Raw genomic sequence first — 16,783 nt, 5'->3', positions numbered from 1 at the left:
GATGCACCATAAGGTAAAAATTCTGATTCTCAAAGAAAAACAAGTACCTCAAGGGAATGGGTGCTTTGAGAAAGGGGGTGTAATCTGAGATGGGGAACCCCCCCTCCTTTGAAACAGGCACCAGCGACCGTGGGGAGGATGGGAAGCAGTTTGCTCACGCCAGCAGGCCCAGTGGAATTGTCTCCAACAAGACTGAGCCCCGGCCCAAGGGTTTCTTACAACGTTTGTGGGTTCATTGGCATCACACTGTAACCGTCACAGCATTGGTGGGTTCAAGTTGTAGCCCACGTGACTTAGGACCACGTGTGGGGAATGGTCTATGTGCCTTGTGACCACACTTGGGGTATTTCCCCAAGGTTAGTTGCTAATTGCAAGCAGCCATTCTTCAAGTTTGTCTCAGTGGTCCTGTTTTTTAAAATTTTTTTACCTTTGCCACAGTAGTTTTGTTTCCCCTTCAGGGGAATCCCAGGTGAGCACTACAGCTCACCGATCATTCATGGGGCCACACTCATGACTGCAAATAGCTCGTCACTCACGCAACTGGGGCGTGTGTGCTGAGTTGGAAAGCACCACTGTGCCGCTTGCATCATGGAAGGCACTTACTCCTCTAACCTGGCAAAGCCCCAGCCCACCAAGCACATTTTTTTAATATTTAGTAAATATAAATTTCCAAAGTACAGTTTATGGATTACAATGGCTCTCCCCCCCATAATTTCCCTCCCCCTTGCACCCCTCCCATCTCCCGCTCCCTCTCCCATTCCATTCACATCAAGATTCATTTTCAATTATCTTTATATACAGAAGATTGATTTAGTATATATTAAGTAAAGATTTCATCAGTTTGAACCCACACAGAAACACAAAGTGTAAAATACTGTTTCAGTACTAGTTATAGCATTACTTCACATTGGACAACACATTAAGGACAGATCCCACATGAGAAGTAAGTACACAGTGACTCCTGTTGTTGACTTAACAATTTGACACTCTTGTTTATGGCATCGGTAATCTCTCTAGGCTCTAGTCATGAGTTGCCAAGGCTATGGAAGCCTTTTAAGTTCGCCAACTTCAATCTTATTTCGAGAGGGTCATAGTTAAAGTGGAAGTTCTCTCCTCCCTTCAGAGAAAGGTACCTCCTTTGATGGCCCCGTTTTTTCCACTGGGATCTCACTCGCAGAGATCTTTCATTTAGGTCTTCTTTTTTTTTTTTCCCCAGAGTGTCTTGGCTTTCCATGCCTAAAATACTCTCATGGGCTCTTCAGCCATATCCGAATGCATTAAGGGCTGATTCTGAGGCCAGAGTGCTGTTTAGGACATCTGTCATTCTATGAGTCTGCTGTGTATCCTGCTTACCACAATGGATCGTTCTCTCCCTTTTTGATTCTATCAGTTAGTATTAGCAGACACTAGTCTTGTTTGTGTGATCCCTTTGACTCTTAGACCCATCAGTGTGATCAATTGTGTTTCCAAATATGTATTTTTTTTTTTGATAGGCAGAGTGGACAGTGAGAGAGAGAGAAACAGAGAGAAAGGTCTTCCTTTTGCTGTTGGTTCACCCTCCAATGGCTGATGCAGCCGGCACGCTGCGGCCGGCGCATCACGCTGATCCGAAGCCAGGAGCCAGGTGCTTTTCCTGGTCTCCCATGCGGGTGCAGGGCCCAAGGACTTGGGCCATCCTCCACTGCACTCCCGGGCCACAGCAGAGAGCTGGGCTGGAAGAGGGGCAACCGGGACAGAATCCGGCGCCCTGACTGGGACTAGAACCTGGTGTGCCGGGGCCGCAAGGCAGAGGATTAGCCTATTGAGCCACTGCGCCGACCCCAAATTTGTATTTTTAATATTTATGGAAGGCATTGGCCCTTCTGGTAAATGTTTTCTTAAGTTGTTATCTAATGGTTGAAACTGTTTGCTAAGTTTTCATGTGATATTGCTATTGTCAGTAAGCGATCTGGGACTTGTTCCCTCATTTCTCTATTCTAAGCCCAACTTGTTCTCTCATTTCTCTGTTCTCTTCGAGGTAGGAAACTATTTCTATTATGAAGGAATCTCCAGATTCAAAATTTGATTTTAGATCTTATAAAAGAGATGGCTAACATTTTTCTGCAATAGCATAGCCAAAATAAGAGCTTAAATTATAATTTCTTAGCTAGATTTACTTCGCCATCAGCGAGGTAAACAGTATACAGGAAAGACCTCCCTTTCAGAACAAAGGGAAAGAAAGTTTTAAAGTGAGAATATAGCTTTCCTGACGGGGCATTATCTGCCTCAACATAAACTACTATCAGAACATGCCTGTAACTATAGACTTCTAGTTTAGGCCACTGAAGATTAGCGATGGGACTTGAGCACCCCCTTGATTTGCATCCTCTTGTCTGCTTTGGAAGAACCCAGGGGGAGAAGAAAGCTAGGCATCAGAAGCAATGGGTGGCAGGCCTATTGATGGTTGTTCTGTGCAGTGATCTGCCCTCAAGGAGACCCAACAGGCCAGTCCACTGCAGTGGCTTTCAGTGTGGCAAGCCTGGGCTTCAGCAGAAATCAGCTTGTGAAGAGCCCTGGCAGCTCTGCCAGCTGAGAGTTGGATCACTGGAAATTGACCTGCCCTGGAGTCGAAGGACTTCAGGTCAGAGCCACGGATCTTATTGGCTCTAAGCTGAAAAGCCCTTCACTCAGCCCAGCTTCCAAAGTGACCACTGCAGCTGAGGGGACAGCCAACCAGGGTCAGCAACACTGCAGGCAGAACTGTAAATTTCCTGTTAGAGATGCCACCTGCCTTTACCTGGCCAGCTCTCCTCCCAGGCCAGCTAGGTAATGGAAGTCAACAGGGTGCCTTCCCCAAGGAGGTTCACACCTCCCTTAGGATGTAGGCTATATGAAGAGACAGATGAGTCTGAGCCTCATAATTTACAAGGCTCTAAAGCCCACCAGATTATTATCAAGCCCCTTCTGTCAGGTTCTATTTGCCTCTCAATCAGAAAACTTATTTGTAGCTTAGACAGCACCTTTCTTAGGTTCTCTAACAACAACTCTGTCCTCTGTATCTAGCCCACTTGGGCCCCGTTCCTTTGTAACCATAACCTCTACTCTACCACCAATGGCTCTACTCCCAACCTGTGTGTACTGATGGTCCTCTCCTCCACTTAATATTGTATGATTGTTCACAATTTCTCTACAAACCCTGCTACCTGCAAAAGTTAAGTGGCTTTTCTCCCAGTCTTGGCTGGAATCAGCTTAAAGCACATCCTGTCCCCATAAGGGTCCAGAGACACCCCCCCCCCATTTCCTCTCTATGAAATCCTCTCATTACCTGGTTAATGCTACTCTTAGGGTCATATATTACTATTCTCACCCTGTCTTTTATACTACAGTGTCTAAGTGTCTACAGCAGGTTATACTGGAACAAACGAAGGCCTTCAACAACCAGGCAGTCAACCAAATGCTGCTAAAAGGATTTACTCGGCTCCCACCCAGGAGACACGGCCTGAGACATTGCCCCATGCCAGCGAAGAGTACATCATCGCCCCATGTCAGCAGGAAGTAGCTCTAAAGACAGATCATCGTCCCTCTACCCCTCCTGGACTTTTGGGACTAATGTAAGCCCATACAAACCCTGCTTTATAAAAACAAAAGGGGGGAATGTTAGGAAACTGGTGCAGTTTTAGCCAGGTGGCTGCATGGCCCAGCTACCTGAGCCAGGCTCCACCCCCATCCTAATGGGATTCGCTGCTCCTGCTTCCCTGCCCACCCTCAGGTGAAGTTTTAAAAGGGCCTGTTCCTGAACACGTGCTCTCTTGGCTCTTGGTTCTTCTCTCTTGGCTCTGCTCTCCTCTTCTCTGCTCTATCTTCTCTCCTTGCTAGCTCCTCTCCTCTCTGTTTCTCTCTTATATTCTCTTTCTCTTTTTTCCTTCGCCACCTGTGGGGAGCGATTCGGACTATACTGTTACTGGAATTAAGACTTATTCTATGCATCTGCTCTCCCACAATATGGCGCTGGGAGAGAAGTAAACAGCTTCCGCACAGCTGCCTCCAGTTCAACTAATAAACTGTAGGGCTTGCTCCTGATTGGAGAGCAGCGTACTCGGCGTGTGGGCAGCCGAGTTGGGATTGGCGGAGGAGGACTATAAAGGAGGAGAGAGACGGCATGCACCAGGAACATCTATGGGGAACATCTAAGGGAACCCGTGCAGCCCCCCAGAGAGCCGGCCGGCGGTGTGCCGCTCCCCTGCGGAAGTGGGGAATGTGGCCAGGGGGAACTGCCCTTCCACGGAGGTGGAAGGGATAGTAGCCAACCCGGGAAGAACCAGCAGCAAACCCGGGGAGGGCCGAGCAGACGAAAGAACAGCGCAGGGTCCTGTGTCGTTCCTCCACGAAGAGGGGGAGCGACATAATGGTGCCGTGACTCGGATATGAAGCCTAGGCAGGACTTAGTGTCGTTCCTCCATGAAGAGGGGGAGCGACAGCCACCCCTTCACTCTGGTCTGTTGGGTGTTCCCCAATAAACCCTTTCCCTTAAAAAAATTTAATTTCCTTTGGGTAAATTCCAAGGAGTGGTATGGCTGGGTTGTATGGCAGGGTTATATTCAGGTTTCTGAGGAATCTCCAAACTGACTTCCATAGTGGCTTAACCAGTTTGGATTCCCACCAACAGTGGGTTAGTGTCCCTTTTTCCCCACATCCTCTCCCACATCTATTGTTGGTAGATTTCTGAATGTGGTCTCTCTCTCTCTCTCTCTCTCTCTCTCTCATTTATTTGAAGGGTGGAGAGAGAGAGAGAGAGGGACATCTTCTATCTGTTGGCTGCAATGGCCGGGACTGGTCTAGGTTGAAGCCAATAACCCAGAACTCCATCCAGGTCTCCCATGTGGGTGCAGGGGCCCAGGTACTTGATCCACCCTCTGCTACTTTCTCAGGTGCATTAGCAGGGAGTTGGATCAGAAGCAGAGCAGCTGGGACTCGAACCAGCACTCTGATCTGGGATGCTAGCATTGCAGGCAGCAGCTTAGCTCGCTATGCCACAATGCAGCCCCATCGCAGCCCCCTTGCAGACCTCCTAAGGAGCATTAAGGAGATGTGGGCTGTTCTGTGGGAATTGTCTTCCAGGCCTTCGACTTCCATATATGCTTTGTGTCCAAAACCAATCTACGTGAGGGGGCCTCTGTGGTCAGGTCGTTAGGCTAAAGATACTTTCTGAGGCTCCCTTTATAAGCACCCGACTTTTGCTTCCTAGCTCCTGTGTACTGTGGTTTATTTCCCCAGCATGGAGAAAGTTCCAAGACGTCATTTCAGCACCTCCTTGTTTTCCCCAGCCACATCTGCATTCGTGCTAAGGCCCAGACAGAATTTGACACATGGATGGCTTTAGTATGTGTTAAGGTGTCGTGGGAGCTGTGTGGTGCAGCAGGTTAAGCTGCCGCTTGCACTGCAGGTCCCCTATCAGTGTGCTGCTTGGAGTCCCAGCTGCTCCACTTCCAATCCAGCTTCCTGCTCATGGGCCTGGGAAAGAAGCAGATAACGGCTCAAGCCACCCGCTTGGGAGACCCAGATGAAGTTCCTCTTTCTTAGCTTTGATCTGTTTCAGTTCCAGCTGTATGGGTGTTTGGGGAATGAATCAGTGGATGGAAGATTCTCTCTCACGCTCCCCTTCAAATAAATTAATCTTTTTTAAAAGAAGATTTTTATCTATTTATTTATTTGAAAGGCAGAATTACAGAGAGAGGGAGAGACAGAGAGAAAGGTCTTCCATCTGCTAGTTCACTCTCCAAATGGCGCAGCTGAGCTGATCCAAAACCAGGAGCCAGGAGCTTCTTCTGGGTCTCCCATGTGGGTGGCAGGGTCCCAAGCACTAGGGCCATCTTTTGCTGCCCTCCCATGCCATAAGCAGAGAGCTGGATTGGAAGAGGAGCAGCCAGGACACTAGCTTTGTCCATATGGGATACTGGCATAGCAAGTGGAGACTTAGCCTACTATACTACAGCGCCAGCCAGCCCACCACTCCTCCCCCACCCCCCAATCGATAACCTTTAAAAAGACGTTGCTTATTCAGACTCACTATAGAGGGAAGTGGCAGGGTTAATAAAGATTTCTGTTTAACAATCTTCTCCTGTCTGTTTACTGTCAAAGAAGGCATCCTCCAAGGGGCCATCCGCGAGAGCAGAGCTAGGGCAGAACCAGCGCCTCTGAAACCTTGGGGAAGACCCTATGTCAAGTCCACTCATCTGTCTGCCTATGTTAGAACACTCCAGACTCCTAAGAACGTGCTGGGACGTAGCCATGGGTGTGGAAGGACACTTCCCTGAGTGGGACGCGTTCTCTGTAAGGAGGAAGAGCTCTGGGTCATCAGTCTCTCGGTCTAGGTCGCACTTGTATATTTTGAGTGATTTCAAGGAGGAAGAAATCACAGGCTGCACATTTACGTCCCCTGACTGATGCTACCGCTGACGGCGAGAGGCGCACAGACCTGCAGCCAGGGTTCTGGTTGTCCCCTGACTGATGCTACCGCTGACGGCGAGAGGCGCACAGACCTGCAGCCAGGGTTCTGGTTTCCTTTTTTTTTTTTATTTTTTTTATTTTTTTATTTTTTTTTTTATTTTTTTTTGACAGGCAGAGTGGACAGTGAGAGAGAGAGAGACAGAGAGAAAGGTCTTCCTTTGCCGTTGGTTCACCCTCCAATGGCCGCCGCGGCCGGCGCGCTGCGGCCGGCGCACCGCGCTGATCCGATGGCAGGAGCCAGGAGCCAGGTGCTTTTCCTGGTCTCCCATGGGGTGCAGGGCCCAAGCACCTGGGCCATCCTCCACTGCACTCCCTGGCCACAGCAGAGGGCTGGCCTGGAAGAGGGGCAACCAGGACAGAATCCGGCGCCCCGACCGGGACTAGAACCCGGTGTGCCGGTGCCGCTAGGCGGAGGATTAGCCTAGTGAGCCGCGGCGCCGGCCAAGGGTTCTGGTTTCCAATCAAAGCCAGCACGCTCTCGCACACACTTTCCTTAACTCTCCTGGGTCCCGGCTTCCTGGTTTGTGCAAATGAGGGTGACCGAAGCACCCCCTTCCTGGGCTCACTGTGAAGCCTGTAGGGTAGTCTTGGATTTAGTAAGCACTCTACAAATTTTATAATTTTTTAGTAGTTAACTGCTCACATTTTCCTGGAAATATGGAAAAACATTTCACCAGAAAAACAATCTCATTTCAATTTTCACCAAAAGGTCATTGGGGGCTATACATTTAACACACAGAGTCAGGGGCTGGCGCTGTGGTATAGCAGGTAAAGCCACTGCCTGCAGTGCCGGCATCCCATATGGGGGCCAGTTCAAGTCCCAGCTGCTCCACTTCCAATCCAGCTCGCAGCTATGGCCTGGGAAAGCAGTACAAGATGGCCCAAGTCCTTGGGCCCCTGCACCCACATGGGAGACCTGGAAGAAGTTCCTGGCTCCTGGCTTCAAATTGGCACAGCTCCAGGCACTGTGGCTATCTGGGGAGTGAACCAGCGGATGGAAGACCTCTCTCTCTCTCTCTCTCTCTCTCTCTCTGTCTCTCTGTAACTCTCTATAGTTCAAATAAATAAAAAATCAATCTTTAAAAAATAGTAGAATGTTTACATAATCATATATGTGTGTGTGTGTGTGTGTGTGTATAACAGTAGGAAAAAAGTGGAGAAAATGAAACGAAACTGAATTCACAAAGCAGGAGGAATAATGTAAAGAGCTGGGCTGTTCAGGGAAAGCTGTGAGTGTTATTAACAAGGCTGACGGTGGGGATGGAGCTCCTGCAGAGTTCCGAGTGTACTGGCAACACTTTGAAGAGCAGAGAGACAAGGTGGGGGCGTTCGGCACAGCAGTTAGGGCGCTGCCTGGGATGCCTTCATCCCACATGGGAGGATTTGGTTCTAGTTCTGGCTCTGCCTCTGAGTCCAGCCTCCTGCTCCTGTGTGTCCAGGGAGGCAGCAGCTGATGATGGTTCAAGTACTTGGGTCCCTGCCACGCATGTGAGAGGCCTGGAGGGAGTTCCAGCTCCTGGCTTCAGACTGGCCCAGCCCTGGCTATTATGAATATTTGGGGAGTGAACAAGTGGATGGAAGAGCTCTCTGTCTGATTCCATCTGCCTCTTCCTCTGTCTTTTGAATAAATAGATAAATTTTATTAAAAGTAGTGCAAGTTTTATTATCTCAATGTCTATATTTAACATTCAGCAGAAATTACAGTCTTGCAATTATTCAACTTAGGATAAAAACTTGGATGCATGTGAACAGGTTGGGGGAGTTCCGAGTTTTTCCAACATTCTGAGTGTGCATGGAAGAGGAGAAGACCCCAGCTCAAGCACACACAGGGACACTTCCTCACCGCCGGGCGTTCCAGATATTTGATGCATTCTAAGCAGCCTCATAAGAGGTCTCCAAAGCCAAGGACATCTCCCTCTGTCAGGGACTGGAGGGCAAAGCCTCGGCCACATTGGGTTGCATTTCACAGAAAATCTTCCTTCTTTTTATTTATTTTCTGATCATACGGGGAGGCACCTTTGAGACTCCTAATAAAGAGAGTTCTGCTTAAACTGGGGATAAATGAAAATAAGAAGGACGAAGCTGTGGCTCAGTAGGTGAAAGCCCCGGCCTGCAGCGCTGGCATCCCATATGGGTGCTGGTTCGAGTCCTGGCTGCTCCATTTCCAATCCAGATCCCTGCTAATGTGCCTGGGAAAGCAGAGGAGGATGGCCCAAGTGCTTGGGCCCCTGCACCTGTGTGGCAGACCTGGAAGAAGCTTCTGGCTTCAGCCTGGCTTAGTCCTGGTTGTTGTGGCCATTTGAGGAGTGAACCAGTGGATGGAAGATCTTTCTCTCTCCCTCTCTCTCTGTAACTCTGCCTTTCAAATAAATAAATAAATAAAAATCTTTGAACAACATGGAGCAGGACAAAGCTGCCCTCTTGTGCGGCCGGGCTGAGAGCTGGGCAGGGCAAGGCGAGGCTGGGAGATGCGGCAGGGAGGGTCCAGGCCGCAGGCTGTTCTTCCATGGCACGTTCAGTACAGGTCATACCGGGGTGAGCCTCAGACCTGCATGCGGCTTTCTAAATTGCCTACATCGTGCAGGTGCTTGGTTCCTGGAATTCCTCCCACTGTGACAAACTGCCCTCTAAAGCAAACACAGGGCTAAGCTCTTGCTCCACATGTTCCTTCCTTCACAGTCACTGAGCAGGCACTCAAAAAATCATCTCTGACCTGTCCGTCTCACCCGGCTGCCTGCCCCCGACTAATTAACTCTCCTGACCTGCCCCTTCTGATGACCGTCTCACCTTCTTTTTTTTTTTTTTTTTTTTTTTTTGACAGGCAGAGTGGACAGTGAGAGAGAGAGACAGAGAGAAAGGTCTTCCTTTGCCGTTGGTTCACCCTCCAATGGCCGCCGCGGCCGGCGCGCTGCGGCCGGCGCACCGCGCTGATCCGATGGCAGGAGCCAGGAGCCAGGTGCTTTTCCTGGTCTCCCATGGGGTGCAGGGCCCAAGCACCTGGGCCATCCTCCACTGCACTCCCTGGCCACAGCAGAGGGCTGGCCTGGAAGAGGGGCAACCGGGACAGAATCCGGCGCCCCGACCGGGACTAGAACCCGGTGTGCCGGCGCCGCTAGGCGGAGGATTAGCCTAGTGAGCCGCGGCGCCGGCCCCGTCTCACCTTGTTTTCAAGCCCCAACTGACAGGGCCTCCTCCACTTCTGTCTTAATGTTCTAGAGCTTTCCAGCATTTCTATCTAGGGCGATCCGGCTGGGAGGAGATGGGTAGGGGCCAGATCGAGAGCCCTGTTTGCATGTGATGCTGGCTTAAGGGCAGACGCTGGACTGCTGGTCTACCTCCCGATTCTGCCACTTCGTAGCTTTGTGGGTCTGGCCAGCCCCTTGAGCTCTCTGTGACTTAGTCTCTTCTTTTAGGAACAGCGGGCCTCAGTGCTGCTGGGCGTCAGTGCAGGCTCCCAGGGACCAGGTGGGATGAGGGGAGGCACAGGACTTAAAGGCTGGAAGAACTTGAGTCCTTTTCCCACATCACCAGAGGAGGCATCACCTCCCGCCCCCCACCCCCCCATCAGAGGAGACCCAATTCTTAGTGGAGGGGAGACCCCTGGAAAGGAAAAATGCAGGGCCTGGCGTTGTGGTGTGACTGGTAAAGCCACTACCTGTGATGCTGGCATCTAGTATCAGAGAGCTGGCTGGAGTCCCTGCTGCTCTACTTCCAATCCAGCTCCCTGCTTAATGCGCCTGGGGAAGCAGCAGGAGACGGCCCGAGTGCTTGGGCCCCTGCGTGCACATGGGAGACCTAAAAGCTCCTGGCTCCTGGCTTCAGCCAGGTCCAACCCCAGACATTATACAGTCATCTGGGGAGTGAACCAGCAGATGGAAGACTCCTCTCTCTCTCTCTCCCACCCCCCCCTCTCTGCACCTTTTTCAAATAAATAAGTTACTTAAAAAAAAAGATGTTGCTTGGGATGGCAGCATTCCCTATTAAAAAAAAAAAGAAAGAAAATAAAAGAAAAAAGCAGCCCTGAGAGGGGGCATTGAACTTGATATGGTCTTAATATTTACCTAAAACTAAAAATTTCGTGCTGCCTTTCATTTTTAAATTGCAGTTTACAATAGGTACAAATAGGAGGTGTAAGACGTGCACAGTGGGCAAAGGTGTGGAAGACACTGAATTTTAACCCGTGCACCTTCCAGATCAGGACGTGCAGCGTTCTGGTCACCCAGCTCACTGCCCCCAGAAGCAGCCGCTGCCTTGGCCTCCAGCGTCATCAATGTTTTCCCCGCTCTTCCCTGCAAATGGAACCACGTATTGTGCACTCCAAAACTATCCTTTCCCGGGAAAATGCCACAGAAGCACCACGAAGCTTGGCAAGCTTAAATCCATACCACCCCCCCCCCCCCCCCGCTCTCCCTCCAGGGTGAGAACAAGAGCTCTGGACGAGTGAGCTCAGTGATTGCAGCGATATTTTTCCTTTGCGTCTCTGAGTTGCCTGCAGTCTGTGGCCGGTGGTGAGGCCCAGAGAGCAGGATCCAGAGATCACCCCAGGCTGGAGAGAGACCCAGGAAAACTGGCAGTCTGCACCCCATCCCCTGCCCACTCACCTGCACTTGACCTTGGGGTGAGACTCTCGCAGGGTCCCCCTTCCCGGTCCTCAGAGGATGCGGAGTGAGCGAAGTCAGTCTCTCACACAGTCCTGTGCTAGTCTGCGCCTGGGGAGGAACATTCTGGAGAAACCCCGTGTGTTCCCGGTACTCCTCAACCCGACTCCCCACAAATGGACACCGATTGACCTTTCACATCCCTTTGCTTCCTTCTCGCCTTTCTTCTTTCTTCCGCAAAAGCCTCCTGCTCTGAAAGTGAGGCATAGCCAGGGAAAACAGGTTTCAGATCACCTGGGGTTCAAAGGGTGGCTCCCTGCCACGCTGACAAGTTTATCCCCCAGTCTGCTTCCCTCCCTGTACCCTTTGACCTGCCCTCCACTCCTGCAGGGTACCTCTTTCTCAGCTGCAGAACGCACTGGGCAAAGATGCCCCTCCCTGGGGAGGGAGGGCCCAAAGCTTTGGTTGCCCCCACCCAGGAGCAGCTATAAAGGCCATAGCTATGCCCATGGAGGGGAAAATAAAGAAGAAAAACAAGAAGTCAAACGGTGGAGCTATTCGTGAGGTCCCCACACGCTCACGAGGCTGAGCCTGGCACCAGCCGGCCTTTTCCTTTCGTGCACCTGGGAGTTCTGCCCAGGCCCTGGGGGTGTGCGGTCCCCTGGCTCTCCGCCTCTGCGTCCTCTTCTCTCCAAACGCAGACACTCCGATGATGGCCTCCACTGTGGACCCCTGCAGCAGGAGAGGGACACCTTCTGCTGCCATCTGCTTCCTGTGCCTGTTCCTCTTTGGACCCCTGCAACCCAGTAAGTGACTTACCAGCGAACCAGGGAGCGGGGTGGAGGCCGCAGAGGGTCTGCAGGAGACGGGGGTCGCCTGCCCAGGCATAACTCTTCTTCCAGAAGCCAAGGTCATTTACCGCCTTGTCCATTTCCGCAAAGCCCGGTACTGATTCCAACTCCATTGGCAAGACTCGGAAGCTACCTGGGTGGCGAGTTTACACCCAGTTCCCCCAGCTGCGTGTGTGAGCACAGACGGTGGGGTGGGGAGGGGGCTTGTCTCACTTTCTTTTGCATCTTGAACAAGTGTGAGTTTTCAATCGGAAAATTCAGGTTCCAATAACAGACTTAATGTCGAGCTGGAACCAGGTTCTGAGTCTGAGATCAAGTCTGCCTGATTTCAAATCCATGTCTCATCTCAGAATTCCCCTGCTGGAAACAACACCTCCCTCCAGTGGAATGGCTATTATGAAAAAGATAAAAAATAATAAAAGTGTTGGTGAAGTGTGGAGAAAAGGGAACTCTAATGACTGTTGGTGAGGATGCAAGCTAGTCCAGCCATCGCTGGACCGTGTAGGGGCCCCTCAAAACACTACCAACAGGCCTACCGTCCACCCAGCTACCCCACTTCTAGAAATACGTCCAAAGGCAATGCAGCCAGCACCTGAGAGAGATCCTTACATTCCCGTGCACACATCACTGCTCATAGTGGCAGAGACGGATCAACCTAGATGTCCATTAATGGGTGGATGGATAGGGAGAGTGTAATATGCGCATACACAATCGATTATTGCTCAGTCACAAGAAGAATGAAATCCTGACATTTGTAAGAAAATTCTGGAACTGGAGATCGTTATGCCAAGTGAAATAAGACAGACACAGAAAGACAAATACCGCATGTTTTCTCTCATATGTGGTAGTAAAATATAAATATACATGTATTTAGTATATATAGATACGTATATTTAGTAAAAATTATATATATATAGTTTAAAAAGTGGATGCTGTGTTATTTGGTACATAGATATTCATAAATACTCTCTTTACTGGATTATGTCCCTTATATAATAATATATGTAATCACATAATAATGTACCCTTCTTCCCGCATTTTAAGAACTACGTCTGGGTGTTTTGGGTGGGGTGGGGAGAGGCAAAGAGCGCCGCGAAGGATTCTGGGTGTTTTGACGCAGGGCGAGCGGCAAGGACTTCCCTGACGCACTCCCGCGGTTCCCCATCTTCTGCCGCACCGGCCTGCTGCGTGTATCCCGTTGGGTTCACTTCCTCCCTGTTTCGCGTCTGCCCCCTCAGCAGTCTTTTTCTTTCCTTTTCCTGAGGCCTTCATTCTGAGTGCTTCAACCATTCTCTGGCAAGCCCACCTCTCATCTGAGTGACTTCCAAGCCCACCTCTCACCTATGCTACGCCCTAAGTCCATTTGATTTTAAACCGTCACCTCCACCTTACGCGAAGCTATCATTCACGTAGTCATTCTGCAAACATTCATAGAGCTCCTCCCCTGGGCACAGAAAGCTACAGCCCCTTCCCTCCTGGCACTCTCCGTCTCCGGCGAAGAAGCAGCCCAGTTTCCCCAGAAATGGGGAAAGCCTAGCGACCACGGTGCTAGTGAGGAGGCCACAGCCCGCGCTGCAGTACCTGGGTTCACCGTCCGCCTCTGGCTCGGGCCCCAGCACCCGGCGAGGAAGAGGGGCTGGCTCCGTAGCTGGGCTCCCCCACCCTCGTGGGAGAGTTCCGGAACCGCAGCCTTGGCCCAGGCTGGGCTGTTGTAGGCATTTGTGGACACCCTCACCCCTGTCTACCCCTCAAATAAATAAATAAATATTTAAAAAAAAGAGCAAGTTTTCGGGACACTGACAGGCACTTCCTCATCGCCCCTCACTGTGTCCCCTGCAGCCCCAGGACATCTGCGTGCTGGGTCCCCTCTCATACTGCCAGCCCGGAAGCCTTGCTCCCTGTGTCCCTCCCTCCCCTGCAATCTCCCCCCTATCCCCGCTACCTCTATTTCCATCGGCATCCAAACTAGCCCGGTGTGCACAGGTGTCACCCAGGGAGATAACAAATGCAGGGGGCTGGGTTCTGTCTCCCTCCCAGAGACCTCAGTGGGCTGTGCTGGGCTGAGACCTCTCTCTTAAACAAGCTCCTCAAGCAATGTGATGGCAGCACTCCCCTCCCCCCGGCCCGTGGCCCCCACTGTAGACAGAGTAGGATCCCCTCCACTCCCTGCCCTTCCCCACCTGCATGGCCCCCAGCTGCTGCCCCGCCCGCCAGGCACGCGCGCAGCCACCTGCAAAGCACGCCCTGCATTTGCCATTTCCACCTCTCACCTCCCATTCACCCATTTAGTTTATTTTAATAGACAATGCCTTGGCCAGCGCGACGCCTTGGCTCAGTAGGCTAATCCTCTGCCTTTCTAGTCCCAGTTGGGGCGCTGGATTCTGCCCCGGTTGCCTCTCTTCCAGGCCAGCTCTCTGCTCTGGCCCGGGAGTGCAGTGGAGGATGGCCCAAGTACTTGGGCCCTGCACCCGCATGGGAGAAAAAGCACCTGGCTCCTGGCTTTGGATCAGAGCGATGCGCCGGCTGTGGCGGCCATTGCGGGGTGAACCAACGGCAAAGGAAGACCTTTCTCTCCGTCTCTCTCTCTCTCACTGTCCACTCTGCCTGTCAAAAAAAAAAAAAAAAAAAAAAAAAAAAAGACAATGCCTGTAAAATAGCTTCGAGATATCCTAGGAGGCTTCAAGAAGCACCTTGCACTCCTTCCTCTGACGCCTTCTCACGGCAAGGCCTGCCCAGAGCTGCCTGCTCTTTGCTGGGTGGATTCCCTCCTGCTTTGTCGGCTTTCTTCTAATGAGGACGAAGGTTGAACTGAGACCCCTCCTCCTCAGATCTGCATTTCCTATTCTGTCTCGTGATTCTCCCCAAATGAGTACATCAGATTTTGAGTGGTAAATCCGTATTCACTGTTTACATATGGAGACTATGTAGTAACGCTGGTAGCTGGATCGTGCGCTGCTGCACGGCCATTTCCCTTTATTCTTGTACATTTTTGTTTTTCTAAGTATTAATGTAGACTTGCAGCATTAGCTTTAGCTTTCTTCATTTATGTATGTATAAATTACATATGAATTTAAAATGTTTTAGCTCTCTTCATTTATATATAAATTGTATATATAATATATATATGCATGTGTATATATAATATACATAAATATATATATATATAAATCCATGCAAGTCACACACCAAGCCTTCATTCAGTCTCACGCTCCCCTTTGAGAACCCATTTCAAAGTCGCTGTCCACCTTCAGTCTGGTTGCCTCCTGCATCTTCTGTGCAGTCCTCGTCCTACAATTTGCCTTCACGACCATTCTGGAGGTTTCCCTTCCCACCTTGCAGGTTCTCATCCTCGTTCTTGCTTTCTTTCCTCCTTGTGGAGCAGCGCTGTTTGCTAGAAGCTTCCTGAGCAAGGGCTCAGAGAAATTATTCTAAAACCTGTCGCAGTATCAGAGCAATAATAAGATGCTGTGACAAAGAGTCCCAAGAGTGACTTTGAAAAGCAAACCAGGTTATTTTTCTGCCTCGCAACAGTGCCATTTGCTACCTCGAAGAATTGACTAGCCCAGGGCAGAGCAGTCTCACCCTGCCGGGAAAACTTGGGTGAATGTAGCTCAGGATAATGGAGAACATTCTGTTTAAAGTATATTCTGTATGAAGGCTCCGAATATAAAGAAAAGATGTGGAAAGGTTAATTGCCTGGATCAGTTTAAGCCATACGCGTGTGTTGGAATGTTAGACTGCACTCCCATAAAATGTACATGTATTACATGTTATTCTAAAGCTTTCTTTTTTTAAAAAAAAGATTTATTTATTTGAAAGGCAGAGTTACAGAGAGGCAGAGGCAGAGAGAAAGAGAGAGGTCTTCCATCCTCTGGTTCACTCCCCAGATGGCCGCAAAGGTCAGAACTGTGCCTATCTAAAGCCAGGAGCCAGGAGCTTCTTCTGGGTCTCCCACACAGGTGCAGGGGCCCAAGGACTTGGACCATCTTCCACTGCTTTCCCAGGCCATAGCAGAGAGCTGGATGGAAGTGGAGCAGCCAGGAATCAAACCAACACCCATATGGGATTGCAGGCAGTGGCTTTACCCCCCACACCACAGCGCCGGCCCCTCTAAAGCTTTTTTAAAAGGATGTCCAAACATCATAATATGTAGAATATAAAAATATGCAATAAAAACAGAAATCAAGAAATAAGATTGTGCCGTTAAGCAAATGAAGTTCTCTGCATTTCTCCCCTTTGTGGTACTGAGCTTGAGAGGCTGGGTAGTGTAGCCTTGTCCTGCCCCCAGGGCGAGGTAGAAAACAGGTCTAGCAGTCTGTAGCACTAGACCCTGAAAATGTCTTATCCCAAACTCACACTCGATCCACAGTATAGCTGGGTATCAAGCTCTAGGTGGCATATTATTTTCCCACAGAGTCTCGGCAATCTTGACTCATTGTTCTTAGATGCCAGATCGTGAAGTCGGAGATAATTTTGATCACTGATTTCTTGTAGCAGACCATTTTCTCTGAACAGTTCGGATTTTTTTTTTTTTTTTTGACAGGCAGAGTGGACAGTGAGAGAGAGAGACAGAGAGAAGGGTCTTCCTTTGCCGTTGGTTCACCCTCCAATGGCCGCCGCGGCCAGCGCGCTGCAGCCGGTGCACCGCGCTGATCCGATGGCAGGAGCCAGGTTTTTATCCTGGTCTCCCATGGGGTGCAGGGCCCAAGCAATTGGGCCATCCTCCACTGCACTCCCTGGCCACAGCAGAGAGCTGGCCTGGAAGAGGGGCAACCGGGACAGAATCCGGCGCCCCGACCGGGACTAGAACCCGGTGTGCCAGCGCCGCAAGGCGGAGGATTAGCCTAG

Source organism: Oryctolagus cuniculus, chromosome 5 (assembly GCF_964237555.1).
Source record: "Oryctolagus cuniculus chromosome 5, mOryCun1.1, whole genome shotgun sequence".
Taxonomy (NCBI): domain Eukaryota; kingdom Metazoa; phylum Chordata; class Mammalia; order Lagomorpha; family Leporidae; genus Oryctolagus; species Oryctolagus cuniculus.
This window is presented reverse-complemented; position numbering follows the sequence as displayed.